Source organism: Ictidomys tridecemlineatus, chromosome 4 (genome assembly GCF_052094955.1).
Source record: "Ictidomys tridecemlineatus isolate mIctTri1 chromosome 4, mIctTri1.hap1, whole genome shotgun sequence".
Lineage (NCBI taxonomy): Eukaryota > Metazoa > Chordata > Mammalia > Rodentia > Sciuridae > Ictidomys > Ictidomys tridecemlineatus.
In genome coordinates, this window is record NC_135480.1 from 114,535,192 (window position 1) to 114,561,502 (window position 26,311).

General features: G+C 39.7%; 1 protein-coding gene and 1 non-coding gene across 7 annotated transcripts in view; both read left to right on the forward strand.

The window, feature by feature from the left end:
• Ntm (neurotrimin) overlaps positions 1-26,311 on the forward strand; it is a 943,571-nt gene that overhangs the window by 5,875 nt on the left and 911,385 nt on the right. The window lies entirely within an intron of this gene.
• LOC120890199 (U6atac minor spliceosomal RNA) lies at positions 8,911-9,036 on the forward strand. Its single transcript, XR_005734441.1, has one exon. It is a non-coding gene; the product is annotated as a U6atac minor spliceosomal RNA (small nuclear RNA).

Below are 26,311 nucleotides of genomic sequence, written 5' to 3' on the forward strand. Positions count from 1 at the left end.
TGCCAGAAGAGCTCTGTAAGTCATTTGCAAACTGCAAAACAAACCGACAAAGATTCACATTTTCATTGCCCAGAAGAGAGTATTTCAAGAAAGACTGTCAAGCTAGGAAATCAAATATTGGAAAACACATTCTTCAGTTGTGTTACTGAGGACATCTTAGGTTTCTAAATTTATTTATTTATTTTTGGTGGGTTTTTTTTTGTTTGTTTTGTTTTGTTTTTGCCTCTGTGAGAGTATTGGCCTTTGCAGTAATAATAATAAAAAAAACTCATCAAAAGACTGACTGCTTTTGGCTTATCTTACTCTTTCAAATTCACTTTCTAGGGATGTTTCCTTTGCTCATCTTGGAAGTATCACCAAACTCTAACCCCAATTCCAAAATCTATCTAGTGGCTTCTTTGTGTGCTGGTTCAATCACTAGCAGGTGTTTATTAAAGCCTACTGTGTTCCATGCATTCTTTTAGCCTCAGGAAGTACAACAGGGAGCAAAAACAACTGAAGGATGAGACCAAAGGCCTGGTAGGATCTCCTAAATTTGGCTTGGCTTGAATTACCAATAGGAGTGCCAGAAGCAATGTAAAGATGCTTGGCACAGCCTCTGGTTCCTTGTGGAAATAATGATGAGATGGCTAGAATATTAGCAGCCCTCCATCCTTATTTTGAGATGGGAGCATGGGGGGAGGGGAGGACATTCATGCCCTAGCTCAGTATGGAAGCAGGTCAGAGGCACTGCCTTTGCTGACTTCCCCCACCCCTTGCTGAGGAGAAGCTCCTGGAAGTCCCATGTGCCTTCAGTTGTTTGCCGAATGGTGAAAGCTGGTAAGAGTAAAGTGGCCTTTTGACAGTTGTCTTGTGTCACTGAGTGCTTGGTTGATTCTTAATACCACTGCCACCCAGCCCAGCCTAACCACTTCCTATATGACCCACCTTCTGAAAAGCACAAGAATCCAAAAACAGTAGAGGGAGGAAACTCCAGAAAAAAAATCCAGGGAAAAATTTGTTTCAGGCAGCTGGTCTGGGTAAGGTGAATGTTGTCCATTTGACCTCTGTGTGGGATTCATATTTACTTCCTTTTTGGGAATGGATTTACCCTGCTACCTAATGTAGGGTTCCTAGAAAAATACAAATGCATCATTAACTGAAGAAAGTTACTTATTCTTTTCCAATGCTGTCTGATATTTGGGCCATCACCTTGCATAATTGTTCTTCTGTACATCCATCTCCTTTTGATCTGCCAACTTGTGTTTTCAGTTGAAAGTACCCAGAGGAACAAAAGCTAGTCTTATTCTCACACTGTACACTAGGGCCAACCCAAATGCTTTAGGAGGGCTGCTTATATCTGCATTTTCTTCTAGTGGAGGTGATCATTTTTAGCTTTCCTTGTGTACAAGCACAGGTAATTTCCTTTTTCATGGATTCATGATTCTTCCAAGTCCAGAAGCTTAGAGCAATACTACATCTCCTGACCCTATCTCAGAAGTCAGAAAGATCCTCAGTAGATAGGTGTGATCTAGGTTTATTTCCTATACTTCCCATCGTTTTTTTTTTTAACTTAAACTTTATTTATTTATTATGCAATTGTTTACTTTGTAGTAATAGAAATGAAACCCAGGAACTCACACATACTAGACAACAGTTCTGCAACTGAGCTGCATTCCCAGCTCCCCCTCCATATAAAAAAAAATTCACAATAATAGTTAACTAGTATTTGACACAAGCATTTGAAAGGTCTGTACTACTTTGGGTATCATGATGTTGAGGATGAGGAAACAGAGATGCAATGAAGTTAATTGATTTTTTTTTTTTTTTTTTTTTTTACAAATAGCAAGTGGAGGCATCAGGTATAGAATCCATTTAGACAAACTCCAGAGGCTATGCTTTGAGTCATTTGTTTACAAACTTGCTGTTGCATAGAATCATGCAACAGCAAGTTTGTAAAACTTTATAAAAATACTAATGCCCAGACTCAATCACAGACCAATTAGGTCAGAATTTCTTTGTAATGAGCGTCTGCACTGATGTTTTTAAGATCCTCTTCAAGAGGTTCTAATCTGCATCCAGATTAGAAACCATACTTCTAAAGCCATCTGAAAACATTCTGCAACCGTGGGTATGATACATCCCCTAGATTGGCCTCAGTTTTTCCATGCTAAAATGAAACAGTCGGACTAAAAGACTTTGAAGTTTCATTCCAAGTTCTACATTTGGCAATTCTGCAAATAGTCTTTTTGAGTGTAGTTATTGATAGGTAGTGGTGCTTGAAGAAAACAGAACTAGTTTCTGCCTGCAGGAAGCTAAGAATATAAACACAGTCACAGATGGATGAACAGAGTCAGAATGTGGAAGCGGTGTATGAGTGCTCAAACACCACATACCATATCATCCATGCAATACTGTCCATCCATATTTGCATGCGTTTATTTATCTTAGGCTGAAAGCATGCTGAGGGTATAAGCAAAGTATTAGCACTCAAGTAGGGGGAAAAAGAAATGATAATGACTCTTAATTGATCCATCTCTAAGGCTTCCTACAAGAAAAATTCAGGAGGCCTTTGAGTGAAGGTCAACGATGAATGTGTTTAAGCAAGATTTAGAAGAAAACCATCCTTAAGGGTGAAGATTGTGTATCTCTTTTCTTCCCAGCTTCACCTGCCTTTGCCCAGGAATCCTGATGTATCCACTCCACCGGTCTCCTTCTCATGGGCAATAAAAACTCACACCTAGACCTCAATGGCAATTTTGCAGCTTTATGTGTTAAACAGAAATGATCATGCTGGCTTTGCTCCCCAAGCCAGCTCAACTCCTGTGTAGAAAAGTTGCTTATTTTTTTTGATGGAATCAACAGATCAGGCACTCGGGGAACAACTTCCATGAAGATTTGTGACAATTTTAGTCATTGGGTAACCCACACAAGCACCTGGCTCCCCACAGTCCTCACAAGCATCTGGATCCCCAGAGTCCTTACCTGCAGTGTCAGACCATCCTAGAGTCACAACAACTCAGGCTCAGAGGGGCCTTCAGGATTATTTATTTTGACCCCTCTCTTTGAACTCTGATCCCTTTACAATGTACTTGCAGTGCTGTCTTCAATAATGGGGAACATGCATTTCTCCAGATGGTTCACTGTATCTGAAGGTTGAATTTCAAGAAGATGGGAAGAACAAGAAGGACACAAGGAAGCAGAAATTCTGCCTTCCTCTAGATTCCAGCCATTTCCCTTGGTTTTGGAGAGTCATAATATAGTGGCTTCAGGGCCAGATTATTTGGGTCTGGCTCAACCACTTCCTAGTTTCAGACATATGGCAAATGACTAAACCTCTGTGTGACTCAGTTTCCTTTTCAGTAAAATGGAAATGTATATAGGACTCACTTGTTACGGCTGTTGTAAGAGTTAAATAAGTTAATGCAGGTAAAGAGTTTTGATACTTCCTAGAACATAGTCATTACTCAGTAATTATTACCTAATAGTATTATTATTACCACTAATTCTACTACCCACAGAGCAGGTCTAATTTTTCTGTAATATGACTATTTTTTTAAAAATATTTGATAGCATGATTCCCTCTCCATCTCCTCCACATCTCTACTAGGTTAAATATTTAAAGATTTCCCCCTGATTTTTCTATATAATCATCCATAGAAAATGTACAAATTGTTTTCCTCTGAAGTTATTCTGTATATACTGTATTCTTGAAGTACTCTTCTCCCTGTATGTTCTGAGTAGTTCACTACATTGCAGGACATGGCCTCTACCTTTCCCAAATCCATACATAATGAAGTCTCAGCTATTTGGCAAGGCATGAGGTATCCTAAGGCTCTGGCCTCAGTTTGCCTGTCTCTCCTGTGCATGCCCAGCTTCACAGACTCCTTGGTTGTGGCTGAGGTTCCCTCCTTAGAGTACAGGGGACACTGTCCTCTGCTTATGTTCAGGCACCACCCTGTCCTGGTCTACTTGTGTAATACAAAATAAGTCTCAGCATTCCTGATAGCCCCTCTTTCCTTCCTGTATGCTTCCATTGCCCTTGTACTTCAACAGCATTTAATGTAGTTACCTGTTCACACATCTATCTCCCCTCATTAAGCTATAAGCTTTAGAAGATCAGGGGCTGACTTATTTATCTTTATATTCCTAGCAGACTTAACACAGCAGCTAGGGAAAAAGTGACACTCTTTATGGACAGAAGGAAAAGGGCAAGGGAGAGAAAGAGAAGAAGGCCAGAGATGGCGTTGAGTATTTCAGTGGCCATGTAACTCAGTAAACTTATGGTGAGGTGTTAATTGAATCCTTCCTTGTCCTTTGTCTGTGTCATCTTACCATACGTGCAAGAGCCTGACCTCAAAATTTACCCTTTCCAAAGTCATCTTGTTATATTTAACTCATCTTTTTCCTGAGAAGATTTTTTTTTTTTGGACCATGAATCTGTTATCTCATACATTAGTAATCCTTCCTGGCCGTAATCAATAATAAATAATATGTTACAGGCAACTAGGTATTTGTTACTTGTGGAGTTCAATGTTTTAGGCTAAACTTATCAAAGAGCAGAAAATAGTCCCTCTAATAATGAGTAGATCAGGTGGATGAGGAGGAGGGATGCCTGAATCTATGTTCTACAGCTGGTGAGTGTTGCCATCAGAAAGCAACTAGAACAAGGAAACTCTGAATCTCAAAGGAAAGTGCCTGGATAGTTATTTTTTAAAAAATTCAAATCAAGTGTTTTCTGTTTCTTCAAATCTACTCTCTCTTTGCTCACAAAGCTTTCCACTGGGGCATCTGACTTTCCACCTACAGAGATGAAACTTGGCCTAGGTATGGGAAAGATTGATTGACAGCGTTTTCCTTATTGCAATTAGTGATGCATGAGCCTCTGTAGTTTGATGGACCATTTTTCTAGTTCTGAAAAGAATTGTGAATTAACTAATTGTTCTATTCTATATTTCTTCTTCCTTTTCTTGGAAAATTTTTAAAGTTTTACTTTTTATTGGTGAATTATAATTACACATAATAGTGAGATTCATTATGCCATATTTGTACATGTACATAACATAATTTTCTCAATCTCCTTCCCCAGAAGGATCTACATATCTTATCACCATTTTTCATTACTTTCTCACAGTTTTAAAGCCTTGTTCAAGATCAAAATAATTCAATCATCAAATCCAAAGGTTTTTTTTTTTTTTTTAATAGTCTTAGAGTTTCAAGATACCTTGGGATTTTACTTGCCCAGTTTCCTTCCTAAGACGACAATTACTTTGGAATGGTGTTCACTAATTGCTGACCAGCAATTACAGAATTTCTAGTGGCCAGCCACTCACGAACTGAGTTGTGGTTCCCAGTTCTGACTGTCTATTATAGTCACTTTTAGAGATTGTTATCTATTTACATTCCCAGGTCTGACTCTCAAAAGTTCTCATTGAGGGGCTGGAGTTGTAGCTCCATGGTACAGAGCTTGCCTAGCACAGGAGAGGCACTGGGTTCGAATCTCAGCACCACATATAAATAAGTAAATAAAATAAAGGTTCATAAACAACTAAAAAAATATTAATAAGAAGAGTTCTCATTGACCAGGTCTACATAAGTGTTTCTTCTATTTTGAAAGAACAACAGATGATTCTATTGTGCAGGTGCAGCTGAGAATAACCGGTGTTAATACTCTTTCTCATAGTTGGTAAACACTGTAATAAATACTTTACTATTTTGGTAGGCATCTTGATGCCTCCACTACGTCAATTCTATCCTTTCCTTTTACAAATGGTACCCTTAAATTTTTACACGGTAGAAATAGGCACATATAAAATATTCACCTTCTAGATTCCCTTATAGCTGGGTGTGATCTGCAATTCAGTCCAACAATATGTAAGAACAAGATTGCTGGGTAGAATTTTAGAAACTGGACTTGGTTGGCCCTTATCATTTTCCCTTCTTGCCCAGTGACTGGAATAGTGCCTTGGAGGTTTAGGAGCTAACATGCAAGCAGGAGAACTAATAATAAACAGTGAGGAAGCTTTTAGGTCCAACCACATGGAGTTGCTATTTTGATAGATCAAAAATAATCCAGTATGGGCAATTTCACCTGACTCAGTCTAAGGAAAGGTGCTCAAGTTCAAGACAATAGCAGTTTCACCAACTCTGGAATGAATATTTCTATACTTATCATCACTTGTAAAAAAAATAATCCTAATTAATTGGGTCTCTTTACTTGCAGGTGAATACAATCTTAATCTATGTGGACCAAAAATGTGCCTCTTTTTTAATTTGTGCCTTTTAGAGCTGTCAGAGTACAAGTAAGATTGTATTATCCACTTTCTAAGAGATGACTATCATGGATTCTACTTATCTTATCTTGATGTCCTTAGTTCCTTTTTGTGATAGTCATGTGACATAGTTTCCAGACCACTAATCATCTTGATCATTATCTTTTGAACAAGTTCAGATTGATAATGATCAACCTGAAAGTTATTACCACAGCAGACTCTTCCTGATGTAACCTGATTGGCATACTGGAGAGTGGACTAATATCCTAGAAAGTTTAGAGTTTATAGTTATACAGATCCACTCAATTTTTGTGTTAGTTTCTTTTCTCTTATTTTTGAAAGATCTATTACACCTTGGTTCATACTGAGGTTGTCCTTTCCTTTAAAAAAAAAAAAGATTGTGGAAGACCTCTCCTATCCTTCCTTGTAGTTGATTTCCCTCAAATGTCTCTTTTAAATACTTGAATTTTATTGAAGCTTTGGTCCATTATTTAAATCCATTGAGATTATTTTGGAATCTTGATGAGCTGTCACTAACAGTTTTGTGTCATCTTCAAATGACATAGAGATGACATTTCCACATCATCAAGATTTATGATAAAATAGAAGCAACAAAAAAAGCTGAGGATATGGGAAGGTTCTGCTCATATTTATATTCCATCCATTCCACAATCATTTCCTTAGACCCTACTGTGTACTAGGCATGAACAGCAAGGCAGACATGGTTCTTATTCTCCGTGGAATAGACAATTCAAAATATTGTGAACAAAGCAAGTCACGTTTGCTATGGCAACACCTGAGAAACATTTCAGGTCAGAGAAGTCATCTGTAAGGAAGAGGTATTAAATCTGAGAGACAGACATGAGTAGATTCACCCAGGTGAGAGGAGCGATAACTGCTACAAGTAGAGGAAACTGCGTATGCCAAAGTATGGAGGCAGAACAGTGTGATAGGAATTCAGGATTCCAAAATCAAATCTGGCTGGGTTGAGTGCACTTGTATGGTTTTGGGGGAAAGTGGTGAGGAGAAGGGGGATGTACATAGAAAGACCAGAGTTATAGGTAGAGGTAGCTAGTGCTCAGCATTTGCATGGCTCTTATTGAAGATTTTTCTTATTGAAGATTTTCAAGCTAGATGGTAACATGATCAGATTTTTGGTTGTAATTTCTAAATAAAATTAGTTGGGGTTCTTCAAAATGTCCAAATGGCATTCAAGTTACAACATGAGAATTCAAGGGAATAAGATTAGAGGAATGGGGGTGTTCTAGAGGAGATTGCAGCCACTTAGGCATGAGGCCACCAGCCTGAAAGTTGAAGAAATGGAGAGACATGAGCATATTCAGCGGTTATGGAGGGGAAGGATTAAGACTTGGAGATGGAAAGTAAAGAGGATGATAAGTGATAAAGAAAAGCACAACAGTACTTCTAGTCTCTGGATGAGTGGTTCAGTGGTGGGTTTAGAGAAATGGTAATGGACATAATTTGGGTCACAATGGATTTCTAAGAAACTCTACAATATGAAGCTAGCCCGATGGAGCTGGAATTCTAATGAGGTACCTGGGCTTGAACAATTAAGTCTTCAACACAGATACAATTAATTACTTTAGTGAGAGAATAGAGAGGTACATGGACAGCAATGAGGGCGGAGCACAGGTATTTGCAGGTAGGGAAGAGAAGAGATATAGTAAAGCAGATTGATAAGGAGTGACCAAAACACATGAGAAAAATGAGAAAAGCATGATAACATTGAGCTCGAAGGATGTAAATTTTGGATTTGCAATGTCAAAGGTTTCAAATGTTTCTAAAGGATTAAGGGACATTAGTCATGATACGATCTTCTAATTATATGGTGTGAATGGTTTTGTAGGAGGAGCCTTAGGGTGGGAGATGGTAGGGAGATAAAGAAGTAGAGTCAGAAAATGTGGATGGCTTATTGTTAAGAAAGAAAGAAATAGAAGAGAATATGAAGGAAAAGGAAGACTACCGCCTGAGAGGATACTATGGTTGCTTTTACATGATGGGAAGACTTGCTTGAATGCTGATGGGCAAGGGCCAGTAGAAGGGAAGAGAGATGGGAAGATTTAGGAGACATCTGGCCTAGTGAGTCCCTCAGAGGTATGAGCATGTGGGAGGGCTGGCAGATCGTGAGCACAGGTAAAAGAACGAGACTTGAAGAGAAGAGAAGGACTGATCCCATTATTATTTAAAGTAAATAAGATGAAATGTATTGGGGAATATTCATTATAATTGGATTCAGTTCTTATACAATCAAAGTGGCTTAAGTAAGATAGAAGTTTATCCTTCTAGTTATAAAAATACTGTGCCTACTCTGTTCAAGACTGGTGTGGTGTTCCTGAAACTCAAGAGTCCCTGGCCTGTCTGTTGTTTGGATCTGTGGCATGTGGCTTTGACTTCCTGGTCTCAGGTGGCAACATCTGTGTGCCAGTCATGAGATGAGGGAGGAGAGGAAGAAGACGGGGTAGAGAAGGCTTCTGGAAACCTGACCACAGCACTGTCAGCCACACTCCTTGGCGAGAACTTCCTCACATGGCAAGATCAAGATGCAAGGGAATGTGAAGAAGGCCTTGTCCACTTTGCTTGACCACACGCCCAAATTCTAGGATTATCACCACAGAAAAGGGAAAAGGAATATTGATGCATTTTTAAGGACAGTAGAGAGATCAACATTTCCCTTGTAAAGGATAGTAAAGGCCTTCAGCCCTATAGGACTCACGCATGGTTAAGGCCTTGCCACATTCTTGGTATCATCAAAATATGGTATTTCAACATCACTTGTAATTCAGGAAAGACAAAACCACAGTGAGGTACTACTTCATGCCCATTAGGATGTTTCTTAACAAGAAAGAAAGAAAGAAAGAAAGAAAGAAAGAAAGAAAGAAGGAAGGAAGGAAGGAAGGAAGGAAGGAAGGAAGGAAGGAAGGAAGGAAGGAAGGAAGAGGAAAAAAATGTTTGCAAAGAGGTGGATAAATTGGAACGTCTGTGCATTGCTGGTGGAAACGGAAAGTGATGTTATCACCGTGGAAACAGTATAGCAGTTCCCCAAAAAGCTAAACAGAATTTCCATATGATTCAGCAATTCCAATCCTGGTTATATACCCCCCAAAATTGAAAGCAGGGACTCAAACAGACATTATTTACCAATGTTTATATTAGCATTATCCACAATAGCCAAAAGGAAGAAAAAAACCTCAAGTGACTATCAATAGATGAATAAAAAAACAAAATTGGTATGGCTTGCAATGAAATATTATTTATCCTTAAAAAAGGAAGAGAATTCCTCCACATGCTACAATATGAGTGACCTTGAAAACATGCTAATTGAAATAAGGTAAACACAAAAGGATAATCACAGTGTGACTCTAATTACATGAAATATCTAGAATAAATAAATTCATAGAGAGATTACTAGGGACTCAGGGGAAGCTGGGAACAGAAATGTATTTTGACAGATATAGACTTTCTGTTTGGGATGATGACAATGTTCTGGAAATGAATGGTGATGATGGTTATATAACACTATAAATGTACTCAATGTCACTGAGTTGTGTACTCAAAAATAGTATGTTATGCATATTTTAGTTCAGTAAAGAAAATGAAAAGGAAAAGGGACAATTAGATGTTCTTGGTCCAGTATGGCTGCAGGTTTATTTTTAAGGTTGGTGGCAGAAAATTGAAGGAATTACTGTTTAATAGCTCCTGTTTTCCCTGAACATATTGCAGGGAAAGCATTGTGGGTATCTGTGCATGTGTGTACAAGTCCATGTGTGTGTATTCAGATACATACAGGCTGAGTTTTCAAGAAAGTAGAGATTTTGCCTGTTTAATGGGAAAGAGAGCTGACTAGTGAGCCATAAGGTCTCCTTACAACATTAACCACTCTTTTCTCACACTATTCCCTTTTCTCTGGTATTTTAAAATATGATCTATCTCCACTTTCTTTCTCTATCTAATTTTGGTCCTGTCATTTAGAACCATCTCCCCAAACATGTTCAGAACTCATTGCCTATTTAATTTTTTCACATTACATCCTACAAGGAATAAAATACATATATCCTTTACAGATCATACTTTTTAAAAATATATTTATTAATATTCACATCAAACACAATATCCTTTTCTCATCCCAGTCTATCATTAACTCTAAGAATCAAAGGTTTTTATCCCCAAAGTAAATTAGGATATTTATACTTCCTTGGAATGTAGTTTTCATGTTGATATGAATTACATTTTTGAAATCTTCTGTGAATCAATACATATCAGAAAATTAAGAAAAAACTTATAAGGCGTATTGAACAGGTCAGGCACTGGTAATTATACCTTTAGGTTAGTCATCTTTTCATTGCTATGACAAAAATACTTGAGAAAGTCAACTTTAATGAGAAATGATTTATTTTGGCTCATATTTTCAAGAATTTCAGTCCATGGTCACTTGGCCCTGTTCTTTTGGTGTTTTGGCAAAACAAAATGTCATGTCAGGGAGCTCATGGTCACCAGGAAGAAAATACATGATAAATTAAGTGGGAACAAGATATCTTTCTCAAGGACATGCCCAGGGACCTAATTTCTCCAAATCTACCTTCTTCCTAAAGTTTCCCTACCACCCCAAAGTGTCACCAGCTAGGGATCAAGACATGAGCATCAACACATGAGCATTTGGAAGACATTCCAGATCCAAACTATAACATTCTTTCCCTGGCACCCAAAACCTCATGCCCATTTCACAATGCAAAATTCAGTCCATGTTCACATGTCTCCATGGTTTTAACAGTTCCAGTCTTGCTTGGAAGTCCAAGTCCAAAGTCTCTCTGAGACCCAAGCCAAACTCTTTGATTTTAGCCCCTGTAAAAATTTTAAAAAGACATTACAAGCTAAAAATGCACAATGGCACAGAGTCAGTATTTCCATTTCAAAACAGAGGAATAGGAGAGGAATACAGAGGAAGCATTAGACCAAAGCAAGGTTGAAATCCTGCAGGGTAAACAGTAAATTTCCTATCCTGTATCTAGGGCATATGGTGGGGAGGTACAAATGGTTTAGGACACCCCAATGCCCTTGCCAACTTCAGCTCACATGGCTTCTCTCTGGGGTGGCTCGACTTGCTGTCTGCAGCTTTCCTTGAACATTCTGTGTTTCCGGCATCTTCAACTTTCTGGTGTTTCCATTGCAGATATGGCTTCCCTCTTACAGCTCCAGGCATCACCCTTTCTGTCTGTCACCAGGGATTCCAACCTTGCCGCCTGCTGCCCAGCCTTCAGGCCTTCCTTTGGAATCCTAATGGAAGTCTCGGTGACCCTTCACAACTCTTGCATCCTGGATATCTGTTAACACTAGTAAAACGGCATGATGTGGAGATCACCAAGGTCTGCTGTTCAAGTCCAGCAGGAGCTGTGCCCACTTGGGCCATGGCTGCAGTAACTTCTCAGTATTTGGATGGCTAAATGTGGGGAAATCAATCAGTTCCCTAGAAGACCCCGAGGGAGCAGGACACTTTGGAGCTCTCTTCTCAAATGAAGAGTTGTGTGGGTTTTACACCCTTGAGCCCTTGAGGAGTGGGGTCTTGCTGAATCCTGAAATGTTCTCAAAGGATCACTCCTATTGTCTCAGTGCAATGTACTTAGTTTCTTTTAATGTCACTAATCTCTTCAACAGTGATCCTTCCTTGGCTATGACTTAACATGCACTTCTTTTTTGGCCAGAATGCAAGCTTTTCAACTCTTTCTCTGATTTTTGCTCATTATTCTCACCGTAAACCTTCCTGAAAACAGCCAGTACTACCCATGCCAATGATCAAATGATCTGCTGCCTTGAAATTTCCTCCACCAGATTTATTAGTCCATCACCTTTGAACTTAGTATCCCACAGTCTTAGATCATGAACAAAAAATGGACAAGTTCTTTGCCACAATGTATTACAAATGACCTCTTGTCTAATTCCTTGTAGAGTCTTCATTCCTATCTGAAATGAGGACTGAAACCTCAGGAATACAGTCTTTACTGTCTATGCTCCTATCAGCATTTTGTTCTTCTGAGCGCCCATCAAAATGAACTATTAAGCGCTGCTTACAGCATTCTGAGCTTTTTCTAGCCAGATTCTCCAATCTTTTAAAAATTGCTCCTTAAAACAGCTTTAATATCTTCTGAACCACATGGTCACTGAAACAACCCTGCTTTTTGGTACCAGTTTTTCCATATTAGCTTTTCATTAATGTGACAATATTCCTGAGAAAAAAATCAACTTAAAGGAGGAAAGATTTATTTTGACTCATGGTTTCAGAGATTTTGGTCCATGGTCAGGAAGAGCTGAATGCATTACTTTTAGGTTTGTGTTGAGGAAGAACATCGTGGTGGGTAGCACATCATCATGGAGCAAAGTCTCTCACCTCATGATGGTCAAGAAGGAGAGGGGCAGGAGAGAGAGAGGGAGAGGTTAGGGGAGGGAGGGAGAGGGAGAGAGAAAGAAAGGGAAACAGGCTAGAAAAGGGGCTGGATTTCCAATACACCCTTCACATTCCCTTCAAAGGCAATGCCTCAGTGAGCTACTCCTTCAACTAGTCTCTACCTCCTAAAGTTTCTACCATCTCCCAATTGTGCCAGCAATTGGGGAACAAGTCTTCAACCCATGGGTCTACATTACTGATCCAAAGTCTAACAACTTCCTATCAGTGCCATCTTCCTCTCCTTCCTCTTAGGTAGAAGGTCCTTCCCTACCTTGCCATAGTCTACGTCTCCAGAATTCTCCTTAACACCATCTTATTCCCACTCGATATTGAACTTATGCCCTCCATCTTTCAGTGTCTTTGCATATGCTTCTTTCTGCCAGGAATGGTCTTCTTGCAAGACTGGCACCAATCTACATACCCATGGTAATGTTGTGAGTAATGTAATAAATAAGGTCAGGAAAAGAATTTAAAAGTCTGAAAAAACAAAAATTCTTTGAAACCTATTCTAATATATAATTTTTATATATACTTAGCCTTCATTGGGATGGCTATTTCTAATCTTCCCTAGGAAATTGTGGAAAGGTCAGTGACTCATAATGTTTTAGACCATGGATCTCTAGGTATAGTCTCTGAAGCAGAAAGTGTGATACTGGATCCTGACACTCTGTTTCGAGAATTCCTTCAGGTGATTCACACTTAACTTTGAGAACTTCTGATTTAAAGGAATTGCAAAGTGAAAATTCACGGCAGATGGGTTGGGTGCTAAGGGCCAAGAGGAAGCCAAGGTCAAGGATCATTTCCCATGGGAGCTGTATTAATCTATTTTCTGTAGCTGTTAACAAAATACCTGAGTCTAGGTACTTTATAAAGAAAAGAGGTTTGTCAAGGTTTGGAGGATGAAAGTCTGAGATTAGGTGACCCATTCTGGTAAGGGACCCTTTCATGAATAGTGTCATGATGAGAAAACACATGATAGGGATTTGTTACATGATGACACAGAAAGCCAGAGGGACTCAGGCCAGTTGTCCTTCTTTATAGCAACTCAGTTTGGGGCGGGAGATGTGGCTCAGTGGTAGGGTGCTTGCCTGAAAAGCATGAGGCTCTGGGTTCAAATCCAGTACCAAAAACAAACAAACAAGAAACAACTCAGTTTTGTGAGAACTAACCTACTCAGTGATACCCGTCTGAGAGCCTTCTGAAGGCATCACCCAGTGACCTAAGTATCTCCCTCAAGGCTGCACCTCTTTTTTTTTTTTAAAAAAAATATATTTGTTTTAATTAGTTATACATGACAGTAGAATGCATTTATGCACTTTGATATATCATACATAGATGGGATATAATTTCTCATTTTTCTGAGTGTACGTGTTACAAAACCATATTGGTCATGTAGTCACACACACACACACACACATATATATATATATATAGTAATAATGTCTGTTTCATTCTAATATCTTTCCTATCCCTACACCCCCTCCTCTCCTCTCCCATCACTTCCCTCTACCTAATCTACGGTAAGGCTATTTTTCCCTAATGCCCCCCAACCTTATTGTGAATTAGCATCTGCATATTAGAGAAAACATTCAGCTTTTGGTTTTTGTGAGATTGGCTTATTTCACTTAGCATGGTATTCTCTAACTCCAACCATTTACTGGAAAATGCCATAGTTTCACTCTTCTTTAAAGATTGAGTAATAATTTTCTTTATGCATTCATCTATTGAGGGACACCTCAGTTGGATTGTGAATTGAGCTGCTATAAACATTCATGTGGCAGTGTCCCTATAGTATGCTGATTTTAAGTCCTTTGGGTATAAACTAAGAAGTGGGATAATTGGGTCAAATGGTGGTTCCATTACCAGTTTTCTGAGGAAGCTCCATCCTGCTTTCCATAGTGGTAGCACCAATTTGGTGGGACTCCACCAGCAATGTAAGAGTGTACCTTTTTCACCACATCCTTGCCAACATTTTTGTAAGGCTGCACCTCTTAAAGGTATTACCACCCCTTAACATTGCTATGTTGAGGATGAGCATAGCCCAGCGATTTGGGGGACACAATCAAATCATATCCAAACTTTAGTAGGAGGGGTTTGTTTCCCTTAGATACATCTGCCTTAGGAAAAACCCACCAAACCACAGAATCAAAGAAATCTTGGTGGTATTAAGTGGTGTAAATATATGTTATATAAGAAATTGTACATTCTCTTTTGCCCAGATTTAGCTAATAAAAAAATCTAAGATGTTTGATAAATTTAAATTCCATAAAACAATATTTTTAAAAATCATGCATAGTATCTACTTATCCTAAAATTATTTATTAATTTTTTTTGAAACTCTAATTGGGCATCTTGGGGTTTGTTTCTTTTTAAGTTTAGTATCCCACTCTCTGCCTACAAATATTAGGTGCATAAGGAATGAGAATTGGTATATAAAAGGTCAAAGTGAATTTTCATGGTCTATGTATTTCCTTTTTAATAGGGATGGATATGATTTGGCAGAAAAGAAAAAATGGCTGCCATTGTTTCTGGCTTGTTGTATTATTTGAATGATGTATATTTGGAAAGAGAAATAGAGTGAGAAAGTGAGGAGACAAGACAGAGGGGGTCACAGAGAGAGGGAGGGTGGAATAAGATGTTGGTTTAAAAGTAGCACACTTACCAGAAAGTTCCTCTTCTCAGTCCAATAACTAAACACATGTCAGAGACCAGATCTTGAATCCATGTCCCTCTCAAGAGAGGCATGAAGCACCCTTCATGGAGATGGAGCTCCCTCTCTTGGAGGCCAACCCTTATCTGTCCCAGGTGACAGTATGCCTCCTCAGATGATGGGCCCATGGTCTCATGGCAGGGGAATGAATGACAAGCTTTCTAACAAGATGCACCTGAGGGAGTGGCTTGCTGACAGAACAATTTGCCGGTGCTCAGAATAACTGCCCAGCCTCAGCAAGCCACAGCCTAGGAGTCAGGAGAAATTTCAAGATTTATCATTCGCTTTGGAGCCAGGTATTCAGCAAAACTCCATACTTCCCATTGCACTTTTTCAGAACTGCAGCCTCAACATGCTTCTCCCCCAAGCTCCCAGAGTCTCAGGATAACATGTAAAACTATTCCTTTCCTTTCTCTTTTTTCCTGATCCACTTGTGTTTATGTAAATGACTGGAAAAGCAGTTTTCGGCTTATTTCTGAAGCTTAAGAGCTTCGTGAGAAGCCTATTATTGAAAAATCAGAAACTGAAAAGCAACTTCTTAGACAATGAATTAGCAGCTCAGTGACTGTGTGTGTAATGCTGAGTGTACTGTAACTGGCTGCATTACAAATAGGATCTCCCCTGGGTTTCAGTAATCAAACACGTGGCAACAGGTTGTCTGTTTCAACAGAGAGTGAGTAATCAAAGGAGATTTGCAGTTAATCCAAATATAACAGAGAAGCATCCAAGGGAAGCCCAGGAAAAGGAGAAAACAGCAGAAGGGTAAGGAGTACCCCAGAGCTCCTGACTTGGTGTTCCATATGTGATGGAGAACTTAGGGGCACAAAGTTGATCCATCTGAGTACTTGAGAAATCAACTATCCAGAAGGAAGGGAAACTGAGGCTCAGCTACGAATTGAAACAAACCCAAAAGTTAACCTCACCACTTGCCTCTTCGGAAAGTGATGTAAAATTTGCAAGGAAATTAACTAGCTTTAAGTGATTTGCTTCAAAATTCTGAGGCCTCCACTAGCTTGAAGTCAGAAGTGGGGAAGGCTTGTTTTGTACTGGAAATAGTAGGTAGAAAATAACAGCACAAACTGGGGTAGAGTGGTATTCATTACTATTTTGAGGAGAAAAATTGAGTTTGCATATGTATCTCTGTGATTCTCAAAGTGGGTTCCAGCAGTGTCAGCTTAACCTGGGAACTTGTTCATAATGCAGATTCTGCACCCTGGTTCAGCCTTGCGGACTTTAAAATGCTGAGGTGTTAGTTTACCCAATCCATGTATTAAGAAGCCCTCCTGGTGAGTCAGATGCATCCTTAAGTTGGAGAACCACTGGCTGACCCAATTACCTGAAAGCTGGGTAACAGGTGGTGCTCAGGATCCTTATGTGGAGTAGGCTTGTGTGTGAGTGCTTGAGTGTGAATGACCCGTGGCCAGGCCCATTTTCAATCCTGAGCATGTCAGTGCTGATCCATCCTCTCCTGATCTGAATCACATGGGGCTATGGGGAAGGACATTTAATATTTATTACGTATGTGCTAGTACTATGTATCAGGCACTGGTAAATGTTTTATGTGTGATATTTTATTTAATCCTTTCCACAACCTTGTAAGGTAAGTGTTATAGATATCATTTTATTGCTAAGAAAATTTTGGCTCAGAAAGGTCAACTTGCCTGGGCCTGTAGGTTTCCTGAGCCTATACTCCTGCACTATCCCACATGACCTCTCTCCAACCTGTGCCTGTGTCCCCAGGATGCCTTGGGTCCCACCTCTGCAAAGCAACTGCCTGCCTGACAGGGCCCCTGCTCTGCACCACCAGCCTCCCCACCCCACCCGACTTCTTTCCTCATGTTAATTTCCCACCTGAGTACTGAGTACTTTATAAATAGCAAATCTAAAATGAATTTTCTACCAGCGATCATTAGCTCCCTTGACATCCATTAAACATTCTCGCAAGCAGAGGGAAGTGACAAAAGGGATTGATTTTTACAGTATGCTTAATAGGGGAAAAGAAAGAAAGGTGTTGACAAGTCCTTTTTTTTTTTCTGTCCTGATATCACGAGGAATTTGAAATCAGTCAAATGACTTTTATCTGAAAAACAGAAGGGCTAAGACTGGGGGCAGGAGGAGAGGGTAGGGACATAGCAATAGCTTCTCCAGCACTCTGCTCAGCTCATTTCTGCATCTGTGACAGGTAAACATAAAGTTAGTTACCTAGTGCCAGCCACCAAGATGAATATGTCAGATTTAATGCTTCAAAATATATAGGGTCCATGCTGGGGAGGGAGTGGGAGCCCTGGGGAAGGAAAGAGGGCGGTATTAGAGGAGAGGGAAAATAACCAATCTTCTGCTGAAACTATTGGAAGCATAAATGTGTTGATGCAATAGTCGAAGTCAGAGAAGGCTAGCATATGAGGCACGGTAGCTGAAAATTTAACTTTGATTTCAATTTTCATATTTGTCAGCAATAATTAGATTCAAGAAATGTTTTGCCACTGTTCTAAAATACTAATAAGTAGAGGCCTTTGTAGTGTGGTTAATGGAGTCTTTTTTTTTTTTTCCTAGTGGTCTAGGAAAATTCCATTAAAGTAAAAAGTCATACTGTATTACAGAGCTTCAACATACATTGCCTCTGCTGCCGAGGCAACACCAACCTAGGGACTGGAGCCCTTTGCTTAACCACAGGGTCTCTGGCTGGGAAGGGATTTCTGCTTCATAGGCCTCAGCTGTCTGTCATTTCTGACCTGTGCAAACCTCCTTGGCTCATAACTGGGGGTAGGGAAAAAGGAGAAGCAAATTCAATAAAGCATCATTTTCTGAAGGGTGCACTTTAATCAGCACCTTGCCTCTTGGAGCCAGTTGAAAAGAAGGCAGAGGATTCTGATGACCAGGTGGGTGCTTGGCCACCAGTCAGGACACCTATTCTTTATTGGTGAAGTTCCATCCAGTGGAAGAACTTATACATCTTCTTCCAAACTCCATACTGCTCTGAAAGTCTGGAAAGCTGAGTTATCCTGAGATCAGGATGCGAGGAAAAATCCCAATGTCTATTATTTTTGAGTGAATTTTTCCTGAGCTCTTTAATACCCTAGGGCACTCTCTGCAGGCCAGTACAGGCTTCCTGTTCTTTAATGAAAGGGCAGTAAATAAATGCATGTATGTGGCTAATGTATTCTATCCGTGCTTTTCAGAGAGTCCATGCAAAGGAGGAAGGGCCAGGAGTACCCTCAGCTCCCTTCCGCCCTACTTTGAACACTACTCCCCTGTAGTAAAGCACTAATGATTTTGTGCTGGGCCCGTTGGGATGGACCTCCCTTTGTCCGGAACACCTTTTCCTACGTAGAGTGCTTCTGCTGAGGCAGCCACCCTCAGCTGATATCCTGGACACAGTGAGCTCAAAGACTCTGCTGTGAACAGAATGGACCTAATTTCCCTCAATTTTCCTTCCTGAAACTATCCGTTCTCGGGCAGGGCATTCATGACAAAAGGGAAACAAAGCTGAATGGACTTCCGTGATTTCACTCACATCCCACAAGTAGAGAAACTTGAAATGTGCTAACCCAAAGCTGTAAGTGGGAAGTGATGGAGGAATGAGTAGAGGTCAGGAGTTCAACCAGAGTCACCAGCTTAGCCTGGGTAGAGATTGAGTCGCAGAAGCCACTCATGGCTAAAGGGAGCTTAGGTCCATTCTGTTCGTGCAGAGCAACCCCTTCCATCCATGCCCCTGGCCGTGCACAGGTGTCCTGCTTTTCTGGGCCTTTGTTCCCATGAGCAACAACTCTCAGAAACAGCAGAGATTAGGGGCCTGTGCTCCTTCTCAAAAGCGCAGTATTTCCTTGGGCGCGTGCCTGTCTTTCTGCCTCCTCCTTCCTTCCCTCTTTCCCACCAATTGCTATTTAGCTGCTGCTTCACTTTTCCCTAGTGGCATGTGCCAGATCTTATCCCTATGCAGCACTTCAGGATGAAAGAAGGAAGGGGATATTAAATCCACCAGTGATACGCGTGGCAATTGGGAGAGGCTTTTGTTGTGTCATTTCCTACCTCCTTCAGCCTATTAAGCAAACAAAAGTGCTTGTGGAATGAGAAATGTAAATGGCCAATGCAAGCCGATTAATCCTAGATGTACAATTCCATTAATAAGGCCGCTTTTTAATAGGCGGCTCTGGCAGCAGCAGCAGGCAGGCCAGGAATTGATGTATTCTCTGTAATTGTATTGCAACTAATAGGATATGAAGAAAATTGTACCGGAGAAGCAGGTCTTTCAACACCATTTTCCAATCAGCTGAAATAATGACTTGCAGAGGAAAACCTTGAAAAGAACCACATGCAAAAATACAACATGGTCCAAGAGGATCCATCATTCCAAATCCTAGCTTGGAGTTCCCTGCTGTCATTCCTTCTTCCCTGAGCTCCCTTTCTCTCCGGACCCATCCTCCTTCATCTCTTCTCCATCATAGGCCACAGCTAAGACCCAAAGGAACCTTGTCACCTGTGGAGGGAGATTCATGGAGAACCCCACTTGTCCGTGGATCGATCGCAGGCTTTTCCTTGACACCAGGCCCCAGTCACAGGCTGAGCTTACCTGGCCCACCAGCTGCTGGGAAGTCAAGGGGAAAGGTCAGGTGTGCAAGGGAGGGAAGCCTGGAAGGGACTCCTTGTTGACCGTTTAATGAGTGAGTTGAGTGAGTTTGGATCAGGCCCTCCATCTCTCTGGATTCTCATGGAAAAGTGGGCTTCGAGTTTTGAAAGGTCGAGAATCTGAGTACAGGTTAAGAGAAAAGCTGGCATCCTATCACTTCAGGGCCAACAAAGGCCTTCTAAGAAGAGAGCTTTGGTAAAGCTGTGTGTTCATTCCCTGAACGCTCATGCACCCAGAGGTTCTTCAGCTCTTGACAGGAGGCCTGCATGCCCTCTCAGTGATGGAAGACTCCATCTACCCACTCCTCATTCAACAAGTACTTTCAGGGTGCCCATGACTGTCCTAGTCTCTGAAGATGCAGCTATGAATAAAATGACAACAAAAACCAGGCCTTGCCCTCGTGGTGCATAGTCTCTGGAGTCAGCAAAAAGTTTTTGGTGAGTGCTCACAGCCACTAGACCTTTCGCCAAGGCTCCAGGACATTCTCCAGGATGGAAACCAAGAGCACCTCTGCTGGGTTTTTTTTTGCTTTGCTGAGGTGGCGGCAGGAGTCAGGGCTCCCTTCACAGGTTCTCACGTGCCCCTGCCAGTCAGCGCCTCTCATTCTTGCCCGGTGCCTTGCCTGGTCACTGGGTCTCTCTCCTGCCCATTTGTATGCGGACTCTGCCCCTTCCTTGGTCACAGGCTGGAGAGTAAATATAAAAAAGAAAAGGCAGAGCACATTTCAGTTGAAATCCCTGAGGAAACTGATGTGATTGCTGTACAGAAATGGTTCCAATAAGGGCAGAGAGGAATATTGCTTTTATAGCTTTTGGGACATAAAACATTTAGAAAATGTGATTGACTGGCAGGGTCTAATTTATCATTTATCTCATTTCCTCTGCTCTCACACTGTCTTGCTCCCCAACAATACATGGGCAGACGTTCACACATAAACTTTTTCCCCATTTTGCTCTTCTTCTCTCTTAGAGACTTGGATTTATCATGATTCTGTTAAGCAGAGAACTCCTGTGGCTATTTATAATTAATGCTCAGAAACCTGCCAATCCGTTTAATGACACTAGCAGGTCATGGCCCCCTTATAGCTCTCCATTAATCATCATTAGAACAGCTCTGAGTTTTTACATTCTTTTTAAATGTTAATTCACCTCTCTAATGCTCCTTTTAGTTAAAACTGTAAAGGGGGAAGTGGCTAGTGTCTCCTGCTATCCACAGGGGAAGGGCTGGTGGAGTTGATAAAGTCTGGTTGATTTTCCCTGTTCTTTTGTAGTGTCTCCTGTCCCCACTGCCAGTTGTCAACACAGTTTGTTCTTTGGTTGACTATATTTATCTTTAAAAAAAAAATACTCAGTGATGGGAAGTTCTAGGCCAATAAATTTTGCAGTCCTATTCCATTGGAGTCTTAGAGCTCGAGAAACAAGGTTGAAAGGTACCTGACCCAGGGACATGAAATGGCTTTGTAGCTCCTAAAAGTGATGGAGTATATCTAAAGGGCTCCAGAGGTAAGCAAGGAGTAGATCCGAACAAGTGAATTTCTAACACTCAAGATATGCCCAGGGCATTTTCAGTAAATGGATGGACTTGGAGAATATAATGCTAAGTGAAGTTAGCCAATCCAAAAAACAAACAAACAAACAAATGCTGAATATTTCTCTGATATAAGGAGGCTGATTCCTAATAGGGTTGGCAGAGGAGCATGGGAAGAATAAATGAACTTTAGATAGCGCAAAGCAGGAGGAGGGGATGGGAGGGGGACATGGGGGTAGAAAAGACGGTGGAATGAGATGGACATCATTAACCTAAGTACATGTATGAAGACACCAATGGTGTGACTCTACTTTGTGTGCAACCAGAGATGTGAAAAATTGTTCTCTATATGCGTAATATGAATTGCAATGCATTCTGCTGTCATATATAACAAATTAGAATTAAAAAAAAAAAAAAGAACATGCCCCGAAGAATAGGCCACAAAAGACCACATAAAGAACTATTTTGTCCTGCTGGGATTGCTGGCCATTTGCTTCATTTTTGCCAGTGATGGACTGTAAGACTTTAGGCAGAACATTTAACTTCTCTCCTTATCTGCAAAAGGGGGCCTATGTTTGTCTGGCCTAAATAAAAAGGTTGGATCTATAAAGATGAAACAGAGTTGAAAGTATCTAGACTTTTCAACCTGATCTATGAGTGCAATCAGTGTTAGCCCCATTTTCTGCCTCTCTGCCACTTTCCTATACATATGCCATCAGACCAATATCCCCTTAACCTTCATGTCCTATATGTGTATCTTCAGTCTCCAGGTCTGTTGCATTTGTATCTTATTTCCCAAGCTAGAAAAGTGTATTGTGAATCATCAAAATATATGTGGTAAAAAAAATGTTAAATTCAGGATGAAGAGCATGAATTTGAATGCCAACTTTGTACAAATCTGAATAACTCACTTCACCTCCCTGAGCCTCATTTCTCTTATTTTTTTGGCCCCATAGTTTTAATGCTTCTTGACCCAGCAAACCATGTGATTCGTTGCTTGCCTATGAGTTTCCCAAGCAATGACTCAGGCCTACCTGGAGGAACCTGGTGCCTTTGACCATATGAGCTCTTAAAATTCTGTTGTGTCAAGTGATATGCATTTGAGTTCAGCACTTTAACAAAGGCAAACACCAATAGATGGCACAAATAGAGAATTTATTTTTAATGCATTTTTGACTCACTGATTTTTCCTTCCTGTTTTCAACCAATTTCATGGTAGATGTGTGCAACCATGTACCTGAATTTATTTTTAAGATGGCCTCCATGTTAAGCTGAGATAACCCCTCAGGACCTACTAGGTGCCAGGTACCTCATCTATTATATCATTTAACACTTTAAAATACTATTCCATTTTACGCATGAGTAAATGAAAACTTGAAGAGGAATGTGTCCAGTCCAATATTTATATAGTATTCTGCATTGCATGGGCACAGGTCAAACCTATAGCTCCTGAATTTAAGTTTAACTTCTAGTTTTATATTACTGCATCTTGTTTTGAATACTTCTTCAGCATTTTTTGAGTGAGAATGAGGTTATATATCTTGGATGATATAAAGTTTTGTTCTGTTTGTTAGTGAGCTTCTAGTTACTATTTAAAAATCTCTGAAATAATCAACTTGAACAGAGGAAAGGTTTATTTTGACTCACAGTTTTGAAGGTTCTGTTCCGTGGTCAGTTTGTCCCATTCTCTTTGGGTCTTAAGTGAGGCAATACATTATGCTGGTAATGCATGGTGAAGAAGCCTTTTATCTTATGGAAACCAAGAAGTGAAAACGGAAAGGAGAGGCCAGCAATCCTCTGTACTCCCCCAGTGACTTGACTTATTCCCATTAGCATTACTTATTAAAATAGCACCACAGGCTGGCAAACAAGCCTTTAACACATAAACCTTTGGGGGACAATTATCTAAACCACAGCACCCTAGCTGTGTACCTATTTTCATACAAATTTAAAAAGTGAACCATGATTTGTGTTGAAAATCTACTTTCCTGAGTTTATTCATTATTATATTCAATGTCACTTCATCTTTAGGATATCAGAATGGTTTCCTTTGGGACTTCCTATAGGCCATTTCTTTTTTCAGTCTTTCTTACTGTTCCCATTTTTTACAGGAATAGTCACACCCACCTTCTCCCTTCCATGCAAAACATCTCTGATCTCTAAGTAGACACAAGTCCCCAGGCTGGGCTTTGGCCATCTGTTCTGCCCTTCACTTGAGAATGCAATAAAATCTGGTTGACAATTATGTCAGTACAAAGGGCAGAGAGGACTGCATGTCAAAAAGCTGTGTAAAATTCATTTTTCCAAAGGTTGCATCAAGAATATTCTGGCCAAAAAGAGCTCTAACAGTAAGTGAGCATTATGTCCTCAGCCTCTTTCTTATCTGGCTCCTTTGCTTTAGTAATGTATTTGTGTTCTTGCTTGGAACCAACTAATAACAATAAGAATTTATAATCCTGCAGTACTATATACATTTGAATGGGCTTTCACATCTCTATTATATCTTTAATCTTCATGACTCTAGTTGGACTTTAGAACTGAAGGGCTTTGGAAAACATTTACCCCAACACTCTAAGCTGATTATTATTGATGTATTTTGTTTAGTTTAAGTAATGTATCTTTATTAAATATAATTTGGAAACCATACAAAAGTAGCTTTAAAAAGATTCAAAATCACTCAAGCATTATTACATTTAATGCATTTCTTTCCAATTTTTTCTTATTCTCTGCCATGATTTTTATTATATAGTTATAATCATATCATTTATATCTCATTTTTTTCTTTTCAGAATAGATCAGAACCAATTTTCCATACCATTACATAGTATTAGTGAACATCATTTTAATTGGGTTCATTATATTACCTCAAGTGGATGTTCAATACTATTACCCTATGTTTGGACATTTATGTTGTTCTAATTTTTTGCTGTTATAATAATGTTTCTTTGAGCATCTCTACGATTATGATCTTATTCTAGTTTGAGGATTGTTTCCTTACAGCATATAACTAGAATTTCTATAACTACCAATTAACTTATTTTACTCAGGGTAAACTGAGGAACAGAGAAACAAAGTGAATCCAGGCCCTGTGGTCAGATGAAAAAGCAGGACTCAGACCAAACGTCCGGTCTTTCATTTCTTGGTTTCACATTTTTCTATTACATGGTGATTTTCAAAATTTCTAAATAAAGGGCTTAAAAATGCCTCAAGCTTCTACATAAAAGTAATTTTATTTTTAGTACCCAATGATTGAGGAAAAACTTACAATAAAAACTAATATAAATTCTGTAGCACTGCTAAATAATGTGTATTAAATTAAACACAGTAGCATGCATGTGTATTTTAGAAGCAAAACAAGCAGTATTTATTGAGAAAAATGCACACCAGCTGCTGATGTGGCTTGATGCACATATGGATCCTAACCACCCCCCCTCAAACCACCTGTTCACCTTTAACCTGAAGGTCCACCATTCTTTTTTTTTTTTTTTTTTTAAAAAAAAAACTTCCTCAGTTTTTGGCAGGATTATTATCCCAAGCCAGAACCTATGGGGATCACAATGATCTCCCTTTAAATTGTTTCTTCCTTCCTCAGTACATTAACTAGAGTAGGAGAGTACAGATGGGGTGACTTTTCCTAACGTTAAGAGCTGGAACAATCTTGCAGTGAGTTTCATGTACAGATTTCAGGGCTTTATAATCTATTCTCTGACCATAATAAGAATTTTGATTTTCTGACTGCCCAATGGGTGCTAGGTGCAATCCTAATTGCTGTGTATGTATCATTTCTGTTTATTTCAACAGCCTTTCTAGGAAATGAATGATATGTTTGCCATGTGTTTGCAGGTGAAAAGAATAAAGAGGGTGGAAGTTCAGTTCACATCGAAATGAAATGAGACAGGGTGGGGACTTGAACCCTAGAGGCATGGCTGCCAGTCCTGTAGTTTGGCCCACAAAGCTTTCTTTACCAGTGTCTCTGGACATTTAAGAAGGGCACTTATGGGGCAGGTCTTTGCCCTTGTAGGTCACCTTTTGTTCTAATCCTTACTACCCATTCAGAAGTGTTATTGAACCAGTGAAGTGGAGCAGGACAATATAGAATTCTTGGGACCTTCCTCTTTACCATCTGTCTATCCAAAATCACGGAAATGACTCTGTTTTCTGCATAAAAATTGAGGGATATTTATTCAGGTAGCAGTCACTCTGAACCATGGACCCTGCTTTGACATGACTGAGTAAAATCTTATGCCTAGATCACAATAATGGTGTTAGACTGAACCACATGAAATTGCTAGTATCCAATCATTTTGAAGCACAAATACATAATTTTATGATGTAATCATAACATATGCTATACATGGTGTCTGGTTGCTTTAAAACAGCTCATAATTGATTAGTTGCATATTGTAATATCGGAAGGAATGTGGAAATTTAACTGCACTGCATACAAAGCTACAAGAGGTTCAATAACACTAAAGAGTATTGTAGGATAAGAAAGTTGTAAATGAATAGATGAATAGAAAGTCAGAATATTACCTTTCCCTTCTCTTTGATCTGTCTTCCTCTGTTTACCAGCTATCTTGAAAAAATTTTATTATGGTTTGAAAGTGAGTTGTCCCAGCAAAAAACTCATGTGGTAGATAATCCAAGAATGTTTAAAGGTGAAATGATTAGATTATAAGAGTTGTAACCAGATTGATGGATTAATCCACTTGATGGATTAATAATTTGAAAGAACAACT